An 18851-nucleotide genomic window follows, 5' to 3' on the forward strand; every position below is an offset into this window, starting at 1 on the left:
CATATCATTATTTAATATTTCACTATTCCATAATTGTAACACTTAAACAATGCGATTACTATAACTGCATTGGCATCAGATGGGACCGCCTCTAACAATTTGAAACACAGTGACGTAATGGGAAGGACCGTGCTACATGTTGCGTGTAACTTGTTCGCAGTGTTGCCACTATACTTGAGGCCTTTTATTTAATTTTTTACAAATAAAGAAATGCAGCAGCTTTCAAAAATATTTGGACAAGCAGATCAAAATGCCAAACAGCAGTTATGCATGGACTGTTAGACTACAGAACTGTTAGTGCCAGTATGCCATAATTCTAACTGACCTCTACTGATTAAAATAATGTAACTGATTCACAAGTATAAAGTTATAAAATTCTTATAGTACCGTGAAAATAGACTAAATATAAAAATAGCGAAATGCTTAAAGTGCGGTACTCACCTTGAATATAACTGCAATAGTTTTATGAAAAGACTGATGGCTAAATTTAAGGTGGAATGGTTAAGTTAATGCATTAAGGTGGGATGAAATTTAATTTAACAGAATTTTAAAATAACCCAAACCTGGACAGAGTACTCCAATTTTAATGATATACGCATTAACGCAGCCATCCATAATGTAGAACAATGACACATCAAGAAATGGCATACACTTACATTAGGATCTCAACCAAAAATTTCTACCGTCAACATCTCTTCAAAATCCTTCACCCCAACTGAACTTACTGGTTTAGAATATGACTTCAACTTTGCCATAAAAGATCAACACTATCCCATCAAGGACTGTATAAAAGAACTCCAATCTAAACTAGAACATCATCAACTTCTAGAAATACAAAAATTAAGCAAAATTTCAGATGTTATTATACAAAAAACGGATAAAAGAGACACGATTGTCATCATAGACAAAAAACTTACACTCAGAAAATGGAACAAATTTTAGCCGACCAAAACACATAAAATTGATAACTATAATATCACCAAACTTAAAAATAAACTAGATTTAATCTTAAGAAAACTCAGACAAAATAAATAAATCAATTTATACACATTGCAACAGATAGGAATCTGCAACAACATCCTTCCTCACATGTTCAGCAAGGCGCCTCCGTAGCCAGGTGGGAAGGAGCAGCAGTGTGTAGCACACGCTTCTTGATTAGACCGGGGTTCGAGCCCATCACCACCAAATACGGAGGATACGGAAAGGTCAGGAATAACCATCGCATATTCACGGAGCAATATGGCCTTAGGTGCACTTTTGCAAACCCATCTACCTACTTAGTTAAAATTATATCCCCTCTTACCATATTCTCAGAATTCAAAATCAGCAACACCAATCAGGCCTTTCAGAAAATAAGCAATACCACAATTTCTGATGGAGATATCCTAGCATCATTCGACGTAATATCTTTATATACCAACATGCATATCCTATACACTTTACAGGCTTTACGGAAATTCTTAACAACAGATAACACTTTGACAAAATGTACCTCCCTTTCCATTAATAACATCCTTGAACTCGCTTCACTATTACTAGATGCCCGATATTTCAGATTCAATAATAAAATTTTCCAACAAATATTCGGTTTACCCATGGGCTTAGGCATCTCTTCCCCCCCCATCAGAAATTTACCTAGCTACAAAAGAGAACCAAATCTTACAACCCTTCCCTCCAGAAATAAAATTATACACATTGTGCTGATAACATACTCATAATAGGCAATAGGTCCACTATAGACAATCTCTTTTTAATTCAATACATGATAGGTTAAAACTCACTCTTGAAATTGAAAAAATTGAAACCAACAACCAAATTAATTTTCTCAACCTCACCGTTTACAAGACAGGTACCAAACTAGGTACAAAGATTTTCAGAAAAAATGCACATACAGGGAAATACCTACACTTTGCTTCGTACCACCCCCTCTGCACAAAAAAGCGGTTTTATACAACCAAATACATAATGCCCTCAAATATAGCATCTCACAAAATGACTTAACCAATGAACTTCAATACCTCACAGAAAAATTTACAGCTAGGAACTACCCAACCCAACTCATTCAACACACTATTGCTACCGCCAAAAGTAAAATTAACAATCCACCACCAATGCAAATATACGCATCATCCTCCCAATACCATAAAGAACGTGCCAGACAGTTTTGCCGTCTGTTTACAGGTACAGATATCTCCCTCATTTTTTCAGCTTACAATAAACTCAGATCCTCATTCAACACTTACAAAGACACACACAAATACCCAACCAACGATTTGAACAATATAATTTACTTGATTAAATGTCAACCAAACTGTGATGCCTGTTATATTGGTAGTATTATTACCAAATTTGGTTCTACCAGAACCTCCAACACTCGTGCATACTACCACTATAATAGTCTTAGATTGGGACAAGCTAGTACAGAACTCGCAATACAAGCTCAACCCCACAATCACACCCCTTTAATTGACTCCACTATCACCATTATAAAACTAAAAACCAGCCACAAAATTCTTCAATATGAAGCCCTCATTATCAAATGGTTTCGACACAATACTAATCTCAACATCCTAAATGCAAAACTTCTCTTTCACCTTTCTTCTGCTTGGAATCTCTCACATTTGAGATTCCCACGTGTTCCAAAGAGCATCACAAGAGTACAGAAAATGACTTAAAATACAGCATGTTACTTCTCACTTAACACTGCCAACTGAAGACGTTATAACTTAATGAAAGTCTGTCGTCACGACTATTGGCATTATAAATTTCTTTTATGTTCCAGATTAACTATTTTTTACTTTATGACAACCAGGGACGGAGTGCACTTCTGATTCCTTGAGCTTATTTTAAAATTCCGTTAAATTAAATTTCATCCCACCTTAATGCATTAACTTAACCATTCCACCTTAAATTTAGCCATCAGTCTTTTCATAAAACTATTGCAGATTATATTCAAGGTGAGTACTGCACTTTAAGCATTTCGCTATTTTTATATTCAGTGTAACTGATTCATCGTTATATTCATGGAAGGTGTGTGTAATTCTTGATGCTTAATTCTTAGAATATTTAATGTTTTTATTGTTATGGTTAGTATTTATGAATTCAGAACTAATAAATAATATAGTCAAGCAACAGAATCTTATTAAAGTGAAGGCATAAATATGTGGGGACTTAACTTTCTTCTTTTGGCCTCCAAGGTTCTCAGACCTGTCAGCATGGTTTTTTTTTTCCATTCCTTCCTTTTGTAGAAGCGCTTAAAAATCAAGGTGCTCTCAGCACCCATTACAGTATTGAAAAGATGGAAGAATTCGTTAATAAACTTGGAATCCTTTGGAGTGCTATGCAACTTCGTGGGAAATGTGTGGAAGATTAGAATGCATATGCAGAGATAGATGGTCATCCTCAAAAAAATAATAGCGTGCTATATAATTTAAGATGGTTCATTTTTTTTTTTTTTGTAATTCAGAAAATATTAATTTCTTAATTATTTAGTTGTTGGTTTCTGTGCACTGCCTTGTTCCTTTAGGCGCTACAACTTTGCTGAGATAACAATTCAAGAACTAAAATGTTTTGTAATTACCCCTGTAGACATGGTACTTGAACAGAATAGTTCACATTAATTGTTCAAATAGATTCCCATATTTTGTTTGACATTCTGACATAGCATGATTCAATGATTATGTACCACAGGCAAATGGCTGTAATGCCTGTTTGCTTTCATCACTGAACATTAACTATGCCCATACAGTCAAATTTCAAAACTAAAACTTGCTTTCGGTTCTTTGCTCTTTTCAATTGGAACAATACAGTGATTACCATCAAATAAATGGCCATCAGGCCGCCATTTAACTACACTGAAGCCAAAATATATTGTCACTATTATAGTGCTGAAGACCCTTCAGAATCTAGTGCCTTGCTCAAGTTGAATCATGTTTGGAAAGACCCTGAAGAAGTTCTTTACTTTTATAAGCCTTTACCAATCAGTTTTTCGGTTACTTTTTACAATCTGGTACCCCTTCGTATTGATCGTTGCGAGTAGCAGTGATTGACACTCCTGCTGTGGTTGGTCTTGGTTGTCTATCCCCCCCCTGCTGCTTGTTTTAAATTCCGATTTTAAAACAGTGACGAGGGGGGGAGATAAACACCCTAAGACTAGCTATAGTGGGCTAGGCATGTCAGTTACTGCTAGTTGCAATGATCAATTGGCAGGGGTACCAGATTGTAAAGACTGCCCAGTTTTTTTCTTGCGATTACTGAAGACCTTAAGAAACTGGGTAGACTGATACAGATTGACAGGTTTATCATTTCATACATATCGTGAAATTGAAGCAGACAAATAATATAGATATAAATATAATTATTTTTACTTATGCTAAGATACGAATATAAATATTTGTTATGTATGCCCTCTGTTCCATTTAGAAATTCAATTGGTGCTATTACATTTTAATCGACTATCTAAAGTCCCCAGATTGAATACATTTATTAATCTGTGCTTAAATCATTCCCTATCTAGAAACCTGCTGAATTTGACAACATATACTATCTTAGAGGAAATTATTGACTTATTGCATTCCTCAATATCCTTCAATCACAAAAAGTGAAATTACTGTTTGATCTGTTGAAAACAAGTGCTGCTATCTCCATTGTTCTGAACCAAATTTCAAAAAATACTTCCAAATGTTTGATTCCAGTAGATATAGCACAGTGGTTTTGATCACTTTTTCTTGCATACTAGAATAAATTAAACTGAAGACAACTAATATATATATATATATATATATTTTTTTTTTTTTTTGTATATATTTTTTGTATATATTGTATTTTTTGTATTTTGTATTTTTTGTATATATTGTGTGTGTGTATATATATATATATATATATATTTTTTTTTTTTGTCCAGTGAAATCAGCAAACCTACTGTTGCATACTCAATTTGTAAAACATAATTGGTTTGGTACAAAGATGTAAACAAAAAAATATATAACAGCCCAAGCCAAGAAACAATTTTTTTCTGTATGAAATAGAGTAAAGGAAGGTTGAACTTCAAAAAATGACTTGCCCACGGATCTTAGAGAGAGCAAATAAGAGCTAGATCTAGCTCCACCCACTGCTTCATGCTGATTGACTGCTAATCGCGATTTTGGGTTAAAATTAATTCTGTTCTGCAAGTGAGTACAGCTGGCAGGAATATAAGCTGGTAAACCTGACTTTCGTTTGTAGTAGATGTTTTAACTGACTTTCATTTCCATTAGTGAAGAAAAGTCAGGTTATATTACACCACTAAATTTGGGATCAAGCGAAAAAGGTGCATACTAAACATTATAAATATTGTTTTTCACTAGTTTGGTGGCATAATTTTTTTCAGTACAGCAACATACACTAAACATTGTTATTTTATTTATTATTTTATTTTTTGGTTGAATTGGGCCCAAATTTGGGGCAAAAGTAATTTAACCTTTCTAAATAGTCATTACAGCAAATTAAATGCATAAATGCTAGTCTGTTACCAGCCTTTCTCTTATTCTTGCTAGCTCTACTTGCTTGCAGAATGCTTTTGCATTAGTGTGATCAGCAAAAGAATGGGAGGAGCTAGATCTGGCTATCACTGAGATCCAAGGGTAAGACACTGAATTTTAACCTAAAAGAGTAATCAGTACTTCAACTGTATTCCTTTATATAAAATTTGTTAGCTTGATTGCCTTCGATCATGGGGGTCAATTTCTTCCCACTGAATACCAAGCTCTATGACTTAAGCTTCTTGATGAGCCTTGATTTTCAATGGGAGAAGAATTATTCTCCTTGTCTACAATGGGGCCTAGTAGTTTCATTTGATTTCATCTACTGTGTTGAAATATGCTGAAATCCTACAGTACTGTACAGTGTAGGATCAGTGCCAATTTTTTATATATTAAATAAAATTGGCTCTTAATAGAGATTACAGCTTCCGAAAAAATTTATACCTTTCATTCCCCTTCAAACATTTCATAAATTCCAACCATCCCCTTACAAAGTGTTTCATAAAAACATCTCCGCCCCCGAAACCAAGTATTCTGTTGTGGGGGGGAAGCAATCACTTTAAGAACTTGATTTAGACAAAAACATTCACATTTCTGGCAGTAGCTCAGATTGTTAGCTGTTTAGCAGATTAGCTTTTTCATTTGTATTGTACAGGACTACAGTTTAAAATGATATAAGAACTTAACCATGGATAAAAGTGTTTATTACTACAAGTCGAAGTACACGAACATAGCATTTACTACACTTGGCTTGTTTACAGAGCTTTGTAAACAGGCCTTACAGTGTCTTGAGGTGGAGTTGAACCACTGTTCTGCGAGTCATCATTATATAAAATACATATATATCCTTATATCATTCTTTACCAAGAATACCCCTTCATGATCCCAAAGTATCCAGAAAAGTGGCATCTGTCAGGAAGACAATGGGAGCTAAATACTGAAACTATCAATTTTATGAAAATAAAAGCTGTTTTACTCCAATAATCATTTATGCTGAAGATGTATGTTTTCTATGTGCGACTAATTAAAACTAGATTATCACTGATTCAACATGCATTTCTCCTGTTTATATCCAGATCATGCAGAACTGTCATGTCATACTCTTAAGTGATTACTTAAGAGTATATGACGTGTATTTCCCATCAAAAGTGTACATTTTATATCAAGGTATCCGTTACCAAATTCTATGCAGAAATCCTGTCCAGCATTTTGAATCTGAACTTAAAATTACCGCTAATCCTAAAATTGAAAAATTTGCAAAATTGACAATTTTAATTGAGATGGACAAATTCTTCCAATGGAGCAGTCACAAGGCAATCTATTCTACAGGTCTATGCTATTCAGTCAACGCTATCAATATCTTTGAGGCCTTCGAGCACAGTCCTAAAATCAGTTACGTATATCGATGTCCAGGTTGCATTTTGATGCCATATCTGTCTGTCTGTTCATGTGCTGTCAAGATTACTAAGTGACTGCTATCTCATTGTTGGAGATAAGCTGTGCTCTATTTAGACAATTTTTGCAAAAAGATCTGTTATTGTTAAGAATGGCAATCTGAGCTAACCATGACAATTACAGCTGGAGTCCCACAAGGTGAAGTTTTGTCTGATATCTTGAACTCGGCTGTTGTGTGTTTTGTCTCTGGCCAAACTGACATCATTAGCTTTGCTGATATAAAACTGTTAACTCTCAACTGTGGAAACACATGACTATAGATTCCTTGAATCTAACAAAATCCAGAACCTAAAGGCCTGTGTGTCCGATTTCAGATTTTGCATCAATCCTGATAAGTGTAAACAGTTGGCTTTGTCGTTCAAATGCAATTCAAGCATGGTGCAACCCATTTTACTCGCGGCCTATGTGTCCGTTTTCAGATTTTGAATCAATCCTGATAAGTGGAAATAGGACTTTTTTTTGCTCAAATGCAATCCAACAATGATGCAACGCTGCCCAACATCGCGCCGATTTGGGTGTTATTTTGGACCAGGCTCTCCTTTCTTCTGCATCTTGATTAGGTACTGATGCACAATAAAACACACACAATCAACCAACCATCTGGCTGTTGAACTTGGCATTTTGGAAATTTTGTTCCTGCACCAAGGACCACCCAAATGGTGACAGCTCTAATCAGGTGTCTCAGACCATTTGCAAGAGAAGATTCCTGTTTGGCACATTATAGCCTCAGATGCTGATGTGCCATTAAAACCTTAAGCAAGCAAACAAACAAAAAGCTTTGCTGTCAAAATGATGGTTGGGAGCAGATCAGAAGCAGGCTTATCAACTTATGTAAATTCATTCATGGTTGTACTCTTATCTTTATTCATATGATTGTTTAATTTTTAATCATACTGTGTTCTTTTTGTTTTGTGTTTTTCCGTCGTTATTATCTCTTCATGTAAACCCCCTTGTTGTAGTATGGCAATATGCTTAATGTAAGCACATTGCCATACAATAGAGTTCTTCACTTTTGTTACTCTCAAAACTAACTGGTAATGGTTTCTTACTCAAATTATACGCATAATATTTAATTAAAAAGACAGATCACTTAATGCTAAACCTCTGCAATTTCATCTTTTAGATTCTGTTGCCCATGTTTTCTATGTAGTGGAGAAAAGGCTAAAAAAATATTGAAAAGGACAAATTTACTTGCTAGCATCGATGCTTGTTCACCTATTCCATCTGTTCTGACTGTTTTAATTCATCTTCAAATTAATACGCCATCGTGGTAGCACAGTTGGTATGACTGCAGTCTTCCCCACACCAGGTGGAAAATACCTGAGTTTTAATCCCGTCGATGACTGTAGGAATTATGGGTCTTTTTCAAAACGTTGAGTTAGTCAGTCTCAGGCGAGGGCAGTATGGTTTTCCCTCCAAAATCAGATTTTTTGATCTAGCAAACTGTTAACCTCAGAACATGCAATTTATGGACAATATACACGGAACAATATGGGCTTAGTTGCTGATGCTCCTAAAACCCAAACAACATCACATTTATACCATAGTCTTATTTTTTTATATATACTTTTCATTTTTTATTCATTAATTTTTTAATTTTTTTCCCCTTGCTGGCCCCTTCACTTTTCTGTGAAACGATGGGTTTTTTTCCTGGCACCATGGGTTGGACCTCTATGATATGCAATTCCTGGCACATTAGCACCTTACCATCCTGTGGGTGTATGATTTTTTTTAGTCCATTAATAGCTGTGGACGGGTACTGGGAAGCAGCTTTCGTAACAATCTCTCCTCTGATAATAAAGTGACTAGAAACAACTCAACAAAACACACGCACTACACAAATATAGCCATTCATTTCAGATACTTTTGGAGAGTCCTGTTTCATCACGGTATAGTAGTGAAGTTAAACTCGAAACTCTCTCAGTAAGAACCCGTGGTACATGAGATACAAAAATGTTCCATACATAAGTTCCAGCAATTTGCTAACTAGTTTCAGGAATATAACAATGAGTTCTCCAGCCTTCCATCCCATCTGATCTCAACCCAGTTGAGCAGGTTTAGATCTGGAAAAGGAAATTTGATGTGACAACCATCCACCTGACAATGTTTAGCATTACTGAACACATTGTGCAGTACATTAGTAGCACTAGCCCGTGCCAAGAAGTGTACAGGCTGAATTACGGGCAAAATGTGGCCCCATGAAATATTAGGTTGGTGTTGCTAGTGAAAAGTCAACTAAGTGCATTATGATGATAATTTACATGGTTCTTTAGTGTGGGTAGGATTGCCTATTTGCTAAAGGAAAAACCTGGGTTTTTGAGAGAAACAGTATTGCTCTCCCATGAAACTGCCTAACTTAGCCACAGATAGAATTAAGCCCATAAATGTTCTTTGTTTCACTGATGGGATTCAAACCACTGCTTTTTTTTTTACTCTAAATGTGTGGGGAGGATGGTGATTTTAACCACTTGCTAGTCGCAAGGACTACTTAATACCCAAACCTGGCTTAACCTGTATGGAATATTTTTTTTGAATTTAACATCATTTGAGATATTGCACAGAACAGCCCAGGTTTTATGTTTCTTTATTTCAACCCCGGGGGCTCACATCTGGTGAGCATGGGCTTGGCAAACCCAGGGTCCTGAGCTGGATATCATCATTCTTCTCTTTCTTGGTGATGCCTTTCTACTTCTCTCTCTCTCACACACACAGGGGGGTAACGCGGGAATTTTTTTTTTTTTTTTGGCTGGTGCAGCATAAGCCTCAGGCTTCCTTGTACCATATGGCTAATAATAATAATAATAATAATTATCCTGTGAACCTTAATATAGAAAATTATGCTGGTTACGATGAATGGTGTCTGGAATTTTGGGTTTCCTGAAAATTCAGGCACAAGATCAAACCACAAATAAATACCGTGTATTTGACAATGCACGGTTTTAATTGTTGAATTCTTAGTTTTTTTATTGCATTTTTATAAACAAAACATCCAGCACACGAAAGTTTTAGAACTTATAATACTTAATATAGTGCATAGGGAGAGTGCTCTGAAGTCTCAACATGTATAGTGAAAAAAGATGAAGAGAGCTTATATAACATTAGTAAATTGATTGTTGTTGGCTTTTAGGAGCATCTGAAGCCATGTTGCCCTGTGTATATTGTCTGTAAATTACATGTGTTCTGATGTAGATTTTCAGTTTGCTGGACAAAACACCCGAGGTTGGAAAAAAACCAAGCTACCCTCACCTGAGACAAACTAACGCAGCCACTTTGTGAAAAATGTTCATAAAAATTCCTCCAGCCATCGAAGGGTTTCGAACGCGGGTCTTTTCCACCTGGTGTGGGGAAGGACGGCGAACCAGCTGTGCTGCTCACAATGGTTTAGTAAAATGAAACACACTGAGTTCTGCCATTACACCCCGTCTCGAGGTGTTATTACATGTCACGATAGACCAACTTTGTTTCTGCTATCCTAACAGAAAATAAGTATCACCACTATGTTCCTTGCCACAGAAAACATTGTAAGAAAGTAAAGTAAACCCTCGTTAATTCGGTTGAAATTAATCCAGGTGTTGGATAATCAGGATCGAAAAATATGAAAAATTCTGTTCGCAGTTGAGTACTTTGAAAGACACGGGCTTTAGGAAGGCAGATGAGTAACTTTCACTACTTACTGACTGTGCAGGGAGGGCCAAAATATAAATCACATTGTCTTGCGTGTTGTTCAGCATCGTTGACTCTGAGTCGGACGATGTTATTGCTTACATCGCTTCATTTGCGTATTTCTTTATACGTGTATACATACGTACATAGTTTAACATATTTTATATAGTTATTAGTTTTTTTTATTTTTATTATTGGCTATATGCTGCACCAGCCAAAAAAAAAAAAAAAAAAAGAGAGAGAGAGAGAAAAGGGAATCACCAAGAAAGAGAAGAATGATGATATCCAGCTCAGGACCCTGGGTGTGCCAAGCCCATACTCACCAGGTGTGAATCCCTGGGGTTGTTCTGAAGAATTAAAATGTGAAATAAAAAGAAAACACTTTAACTGTCATTAACAAGCTCAAAGTGATAGAATAACTTAAATGGTGTTCCTGGGGGAAAAAAATGCTGATGAATTTGGTATTGGCCAACAGGCTGAGTCAGATTTTTAAAAAAAAATTCTATAAAGATAATGTTATTAGTTAATTCCCCCCACGGTCTGATGCTGGGCCCATTGCTGTCTACTTCAATCCAGATTATCTACCAGACAGCCAAAGCAGTATGGTTTTAAACTAGGATGCTCTACTGAAGATGCTATGAGCAAACTCAACCACAGAAAAATATCTACTGGCTATCTCCACTGACTGCTGGTGCCTTCGATTCCATCTGGTGTGTCCCAGTATTGTCAGGAGATTATGTCAACTCAATATTCCACTCAACCTCTACTTCTAGCGCTCCCCGGGACGCGTACGCAATTTTTTTTTTTTTTTTAAGGTCCTAGCCACTGAAATCTCAGGAAATTAGGTGGCAGGACCTGCCAGAGTGAATTATATACTAATGAATACCTGGTCTGCCTCCACGGGGCGAAAGTGGGACAACGTCGGGCCTCAGTAGGGGTCTGGCGGCTAAATGACCAGATGAACAACGGTACAAGGCATCACACATATACAAAGTCCATACACTTTTGAATCTCTGGCTTTTCCAGTTAACTGGTTCACCCACAATGTAAACTACGCGGAGATGGGGAAACCCCTGGTGCAGCTTGACCCTAAACACACTTTACGACCTCTAGCACTCTCCAGAACTACCTCTTCAATCGCTCAGAAACTGTTCAAACATATTTTCAGGGGAACTTTCCGACCAGTTGTTAGAGGTCATCAGGGCTCATTCTTGGCCCGTACATTTGGAACTTAATACTAGATGAATTTCTTCTTATGGATCTAGGCCCTGTGGACTGCATGGCCTATGTAGATGACCTCCTCCTTATCAAAGCTGATTCTAGAACTCAGCTTCAGCAAATTGCCTCCCCTGCCTTAACGATCCTTCAAAATTGGGCAAACAACCAAAAGTTATTCATCTCTGAAGAAAAAACGAAGACTATCCTCCTCAAAAGATCCTTGGACATACGAAGACTGCCCCAAATTAAAATCTCTGGGCAGACATTGCAACTCAAATATCTAGGAGTAACCTTTGACTCCCGGTCAACATTCTTACCTCATCATCATTACCTCTCCAATAAAATACATCGTTATACCGCCATGATTGTAAGAATTACAGGGCAGACTGGGATTTGAGGAAGACGACTCTCATGTTGCTTTACAAAACCAGCTGTCTGCTATGGTACCATCATTGCACGTAATAAAGCAAAGCTACATACAATTCAACGCAATATCCTACTTGCTGTGACCAGAGCTGGCCGCACTGTCCAACCCTACAGGTACTCTTCTTCTGGACCTGGAGGTTATTTGCCGCGACCTTGCAAACCGCATAAAGAGAAAAATTCCCACCACCATTCTAGATATAACACTCGATCTAGCTAATCATCCAAAAAACGAAATGAAACAGATTTCCTCTAAGCTCTTCTAGCAATGGCAACGATCTTGGGAGTAAACAGCCAAAGGTGAAACAACTAAAATATTTCTTCCACAAGTTATGATTACCGAACCAACACCTCTGCTGTGGTACTCACAAGGCCTTCATGTCTCGTTCTTCTTCACTGATCATGGATTGTTCCAGACCAAGCTGCATGTTCTGGGTCTCACCGATTCTCCTCTCTGCCCTTTAAAAACTGTAAATGCAGTTTTCGTTGACAACGAAAACTGCATTTACCTCATGTATAATTGCCCGCTTTATGATTTACCCAGAAGTCTCCTAATTACTAGAACTGGAAATATACCCCATGGGCAGAACTTCTCTGCATAATGACGAAACCAACTACAAAGCCTTCCCTACTTTTGCCCAGACTGTATTTGAAATGCATCAAATCCACCAACAGCAAACTGTTCAGCGCACCCCATCTTCTATTGGACCCAAAACTCAATTCACACAACATCTCCTGAAATGTTTGTGTGAATTGAGTTTTTTGGAAATAAAAAAAAAACAACAGGATATTGATCTTTATCGTGACATAACAGGAATCTCTTGACATTCACAAAGGAAATTCTCTTACACACCCAAAAGGGCTTTTCTACATTAGACACAAGAACTCCAAGCATTCCTGAATGAATGCGCTAAATGAATCCCTGTCCCTCTTCTCATCCCGTAACTTGAGAAGATGATCCAAATCCGCTGCCCAGGATAGGATACTGCTCATTGCCTACAAGTTACCCTTGTTGAAGGAAGACCTAATTGCTAACCCTGGGCCCTTTCCTAGTGTGGGATCCAGTCATTTAATGGCACCTCTTCTCTTAGAGGTGCAGGACAATAACTGAGTGGGAAGAGTAGGAACTCACATAAATACTCCGGGAGTGGGACTGGCATTTGACTTGTCAAATGCAGGGTCATGCCATTAGGCAACCTGATTCTGGGTCATTTGACATTCTTTTCCCGAGGTTGGGTGGGGCACCCACCACGCCCTCTTCTGCTTACCTTCTTTCTTCTCCTCAGTCTCTCACCCCTTCTCCTATTTAAAAATTTAGACTGAGCTTCCCAGCTCCCTGGGAAGCTCAATCTAACCCCAGGGTTGGCCAGCGAGAGTTCCCTTCCTACTTACCTGGTCCTGCTCCCAATGGCAGTGACGGTAACTAGTGATCTGTGGTGCACCACGGACTCTAGGCTAAGCGGCCAGACAAAAACATAACCCACACTAAGCAAACATTAACATACGCTATTTGGCCTTGACATACTGTTTTACTTTATAAGAGATCCAAATGCGGAGTTATGCGAAAACACCACCGGTGTTTTCGCATAACTCCGCAGTGGTTTTTTTTTTTTTGATGAGCACCGGTGGTGTTCATCAAAAAACACTGTCACTATGTTGTTTTCTGTATTTATTTATGATATCAATAAAGGTATATCAGGCTTAATGTCCAAGTTGAAGGAAGACCTAATTGCTAACCCTGGGCCCTTTCCTAGTGTGGGATCCAGTCATTTAATGGCACCTCTTCTCTTAGAGGTGCAGGACAATAACTGAGTGGGAAGTTAACGACAGCAAAGACAGTATGCTACTCAAACTGGATCTAGATAATTTGAGCAAATGAGCTGAGAAGTGGCAACTGAAGTTTAACATTGACAAATACAAAGTAATGCATATGGATAGCAATAACCAAAGAGGAACGTACCAACTGTGTGGTACTACACTCAGGGGAGTGGAAAGTGAAAAAGACCTGGGGGTTATTGCGCAGTCAAATATGAAGTTCGCTGATCAGTGCCGACTGGTTGCCTGGGCAGGTCATGGTGTCTTGACAATGATATATAGGAATATTTCTAGCTGGGACAGGGAAGTGATTATCTCGTTTTAAAAGGCAATGGTCAGGCCACACATAGAGTACTGCGTACAAGTCTGGAGGCCTCATTTTAGGAAGGATGTAGAGTTGCTAGAACGATTACAGAGAAGAGCAACAAGATTGGTAAGAGGAACGGAGGTGTCCGCTTACCAAGAAAGGCTTAAGTTCTTGACACCTGCGAGGTGATATGATTCAGGTGTATAATGGTTTGAACAGGCTCAATGTTGGTGGGATACTTCCGCTTGCTCAGACTAAGAACCTGAGGGGCATAGATTCAAATTGAGGAAAGGCAGTTGTAGAACAGAGATGCGAAAGTTTTCCTTTAGCCAGGGAGTAGTTAATTGCTGAAACAGACTTCCATCTGTTGTTGTGGAAGTTGATAGCTTAAATAAATTTCAGGCTGAAATAGACAAATATTTGGAGTCACCGGATGGGCAAAATGGGAAGGATTTTTTCTTTTCTCTCTCTCTTTTTTTTTTTTTTTTTTTTTTTTTATTATATGGCTGATGCCGTATAAACTTGCTTTCAGCATCATATGCCTCAACTAGCGCTAACGCCAATTATGGGGACATGCCTTAAAAACTATAACTCCGCCATGTGAAAAATCTTCCCACAAAATGCAAGGAGGGCAAAGAGTATTAGCACCTAAAGAAAGCAGAGGAGGAAAATGTTGACATCTTTATCCTGCAACAGCCATATAGCATTAGCATTAGTAGAGGCATTTGATGCAAGAAAGCAAGCTTATGCAGCATCAGCCAAAAAAAAAAAAAAAAAAAAAAAAAGTAACATAAATAAATAAAAATAACCACTTCCACTTCACCCCTCTGTTCGTTCGAAATACCTGTCCAGCTGAGCCTTAAACTTATTTAGGCTATCAACTTCCACGACAAGGGATGGAAGTCTGTTCCACCCACCAACTACCCGCTGGCTAAAGGCAAATTTCCGCACATCCATCCTACATCTGTCTTTCCTCAATTTGAATTTATGCCCTCTCAGGTGATTTTTCTGAGCTAGAGGAAGAATCCCATCAGCATTGAGCATGCTCAAACCATTCAAGGCTTTGTACACCTCTATCAGATCACCCCGCTGGTGCCTAGTTTCCAGACACTGTAATTTGCAAAACTTAAGCCTTTCTTCGTAAGAGAACCCCTTTGTCCCATTCACCAATCTAGTTGCCCTTCTCTGTACTCGTTCCAGCAGCTCTACATCCTTCCTGAAATGAGGCCTCCAGGCCTGTATACAGTACTCTAGGTGTGGCCTGACCATTGCCTTATACAAGGGAATAATCACCTCCTTATCCCTGCTAGAAAAATTCCTATATATCATTGACAATACACCATGAGCTACTCTTGCATCTCGTCTGCACTGCTCAGAGAACTTCATGTCTGCCTGCACCACCACCCCCAGGTCCCTTTCATTCTCTACCACTGTCAGTGTAGTACCACAGAGTTGATACGTTGCTCTGGGGTTGCTGTTTCCCATATGTAGTACTTTACATTTGTCAATGTTAAACTTCATTTGCCACCTCGAAGCCCATCTGCTCAACCTTTCCAAATCCTGTTGCAGCAGCATAGTGTCAGTAGTGTCCTTGACAACCCTGCCAACCTTCGTATCGTCTGCAAACTTGGACATTAAGCCTGATATACCATCATCAATATCATTTATAAATACAGAAAACAATAAAGGCCCCAATACCCACTGAACAGGTCAGACCCTATCCCACGACTTATAAAGTTATTAAAATGAACGATGACACACGATGGGCGGCTGTTGTCGGCCATAATCCTAGTCTCACAGTAACTAGACTAAACTGCTTCTTCACGGCCTGGGCTGCATCTGCCCTTATCAGCCCACTGGGAACATAAGTCATTGCCTTGTATTGCCCACCTAGTGAAGAAATTACGTTTGCTACCAGATACCTCCAGAGTCTCATGAATGCACTCCCAAACCAGAGAATTATTATGGGGGCAGACGTCATCTCTCTCTCTCTCTCTCTCTCTCTCGCCACATGGCACAGTGCCACCCTGGACTGGTGCAGAACTAGAAATGCCCAACTCCTAGAGGAGTACCTGGGAAACTGTCCATTGACTGTGCTTAACATGCCAAATCAACCTCCTACCTATTGTAACACTCACTGGGAAACGAACATTGACGTCTCCCTTGCTGGTTACTGGTTAGGTAACCAGTGATAACCAGTATTACTGGTTATATTAAACATCACTGGTTACATCTCCGACTGGACGGTTCAAGACACCTGGACTATTATCTTTAAAATACTCCGATCCCTAACTAGAACGCCAGAATCAAGCAACAGCTAAACAGATTTGTCATTGGAACCTCTTGAAGGAGCTGCTAACGACAGACGCTAGAACCCAGCACGAAAACACTACGCCTCACAAGGATCCGGACGACCTGGATAGGAAGTGACCAGAATCATAATGAAGCAGCAATCAAGAGAAAGATGCCGGCCTTAGTGTGGGGTGCCATGTTGGATACCAGAGATATAGCCCCCCCCCCAAGAAGGAAGTCATCAGGAAAAGGAAACAATTTCTGAGACCAAGACGATCGTGGCCCTCTGCGGAGTTGGGATCCTTAAGACAACTGCATTGAGAAGGAAGGAACCGCTACACAAATCTAATCACGGTAAGTAAATAAAAATCCTGGGAAAATCTAGTGGCTGAGGCAGGGAATGCTGACACCATGGGGGGGGGGTATAAAGTCACCACCTTCAAATTCCGTAGAGAGGAGGTAGTTACCTCTACTCCATTCCCGCAGAACGTCCCAGCCACTACATGGGACGAGTCAATTGGAAACATCTTAAATGTCATCTTGCAACAACCAGCATACCCGACCACACCGGACCAACTACGACTCTGCCATGACAATGACTTGTGCAACGGACCTGACACAAACACCGTTCACCCTTCAGGAGCTCCAGGCAGGTGCAGCACTTATGAAAAACCGCAAATGCCCCGTCCAGCCTAATAGAGCCAGAAATAATTAAATATTCTGTTGAAATAGCACTGGAGCTTCTACTCACTTTATTTAACTGGTGCCTCAAAACCGGCTTCTTTCCATCTAACTGGAGAATAGCAAACATAAAATTGATTTTGAAGAACCCAACCAAACAACCCCAATACAGATTCCCATTGGCCGACCGCCTTGCTCCCGGTTACTAGCAAACTATTAGAAAGGATGTTTCTGAAAGTCGGTGAGGAAGAAGGTTTTCCAAGGATGACATTTAGAATGCAGATGAAATTGGTCTTAATTGGAAGTCACTTCCTCGAAAATCATTTGCTTCACGGCGCAAAATCATCAAAGCTAACAAACAGCATGTTACAGTTGTGGTGCTTGCAAATGCAAGTTGACAGCATGTTTTACGATTGTTGGTGGTGATGATTGGGAAATCCAAGATGCTTTAAAGGTCTAAAGTGCCTACCAGTACGATATAAAAGAGAAAAAATGCTTGGTTGAATTCAAACGTCTTTTTTTGGATTGGTTTGGCCAAGGTTTTATTATAAGTGTGAAGTCGCATTGAGAAAATCACGGTTAAGCTGGTACAGTTTTGTTTATTATCGAAAATGCACCATCCCACCCTCCTCTTGAAAAAAAATTAATTAAATTGACGAGAACTTCATTGTCAGGTTTTTACTGCCAAATGTTGCAACCTTGCTGCAGCCAATGGATCAAGGTTTTATAGAAAAACTAAAAAAAGATGTACAAAACAACAAGTCTTTCATCGCTTTCTGCAACCAGAGGGAGATGAAGGAGCGTGGTTGAGTTTTCAAAGAATCTCAACATTAAGGATTGTTGCTACATGTTAGCAGATTATTATTATTTGTTATTTGGTTTTTTTTTTTTTTTTTTTTTAGGAGCATTAGAAACTAAGGCCATATTGCTCCAGGATATGCGGTGGTCATTCCCTGACCTAGCCGCATCCTCCGTATTTGGTGGTGACAGGCTCGAACCCCGGTCTAATCAAGAAGCGTATGCTATGCAATACTTCTCCTTCCCTTCTGGCTACGGAGGCGCCTAATGTTAGCAGATTCCTGGAACATGTTGTCAGAGAAAAATCTGAAAAAGGCATGGTATAAACGTTGGGGTCCTGTCGAAGAGAAGGTCACATGTGCAAGTTTTGAATGAAGACGTAGGTGAGATTGTAACTTTATTTGAAGGGACTCCCGGGTTTTCCGAGTGTGGGCAAGATGATGCATGGTTAAACAAAGATGCTGATGATCCTTGCTGTCCATATTTTAACCAAAGAAGTAATTGTTGCATTAGTCCAGGATGAAGAACGTGCTGACTTTAACCAAGGTGATTCTGATGACGACCAAGACGGAGTGGGCACACTCACGCGGATTCCTTCACTGGCTATAAACTGCAATGGCATGCCGTGAGAAACTTTCTGAATGCAGTTCTACGGAGATATTGCTATTGAAGCGGATGAG

This window comes from Mastigoproctus giganteus, chromosome 8, assembly GCF_048544385.1.
Source record: "Mastigoproctus giganteus isolate SK-2022 chromosome 8, ASM4854438v1, whole genome shotgun sequence".
Taxonomy (NCBI): Eukaryota; Metazoa; Arthropoda; class Arachnida; order Uropygi; family Thelyphonidae; genus Mastigoproctus; species Mastigoproctus giganteus.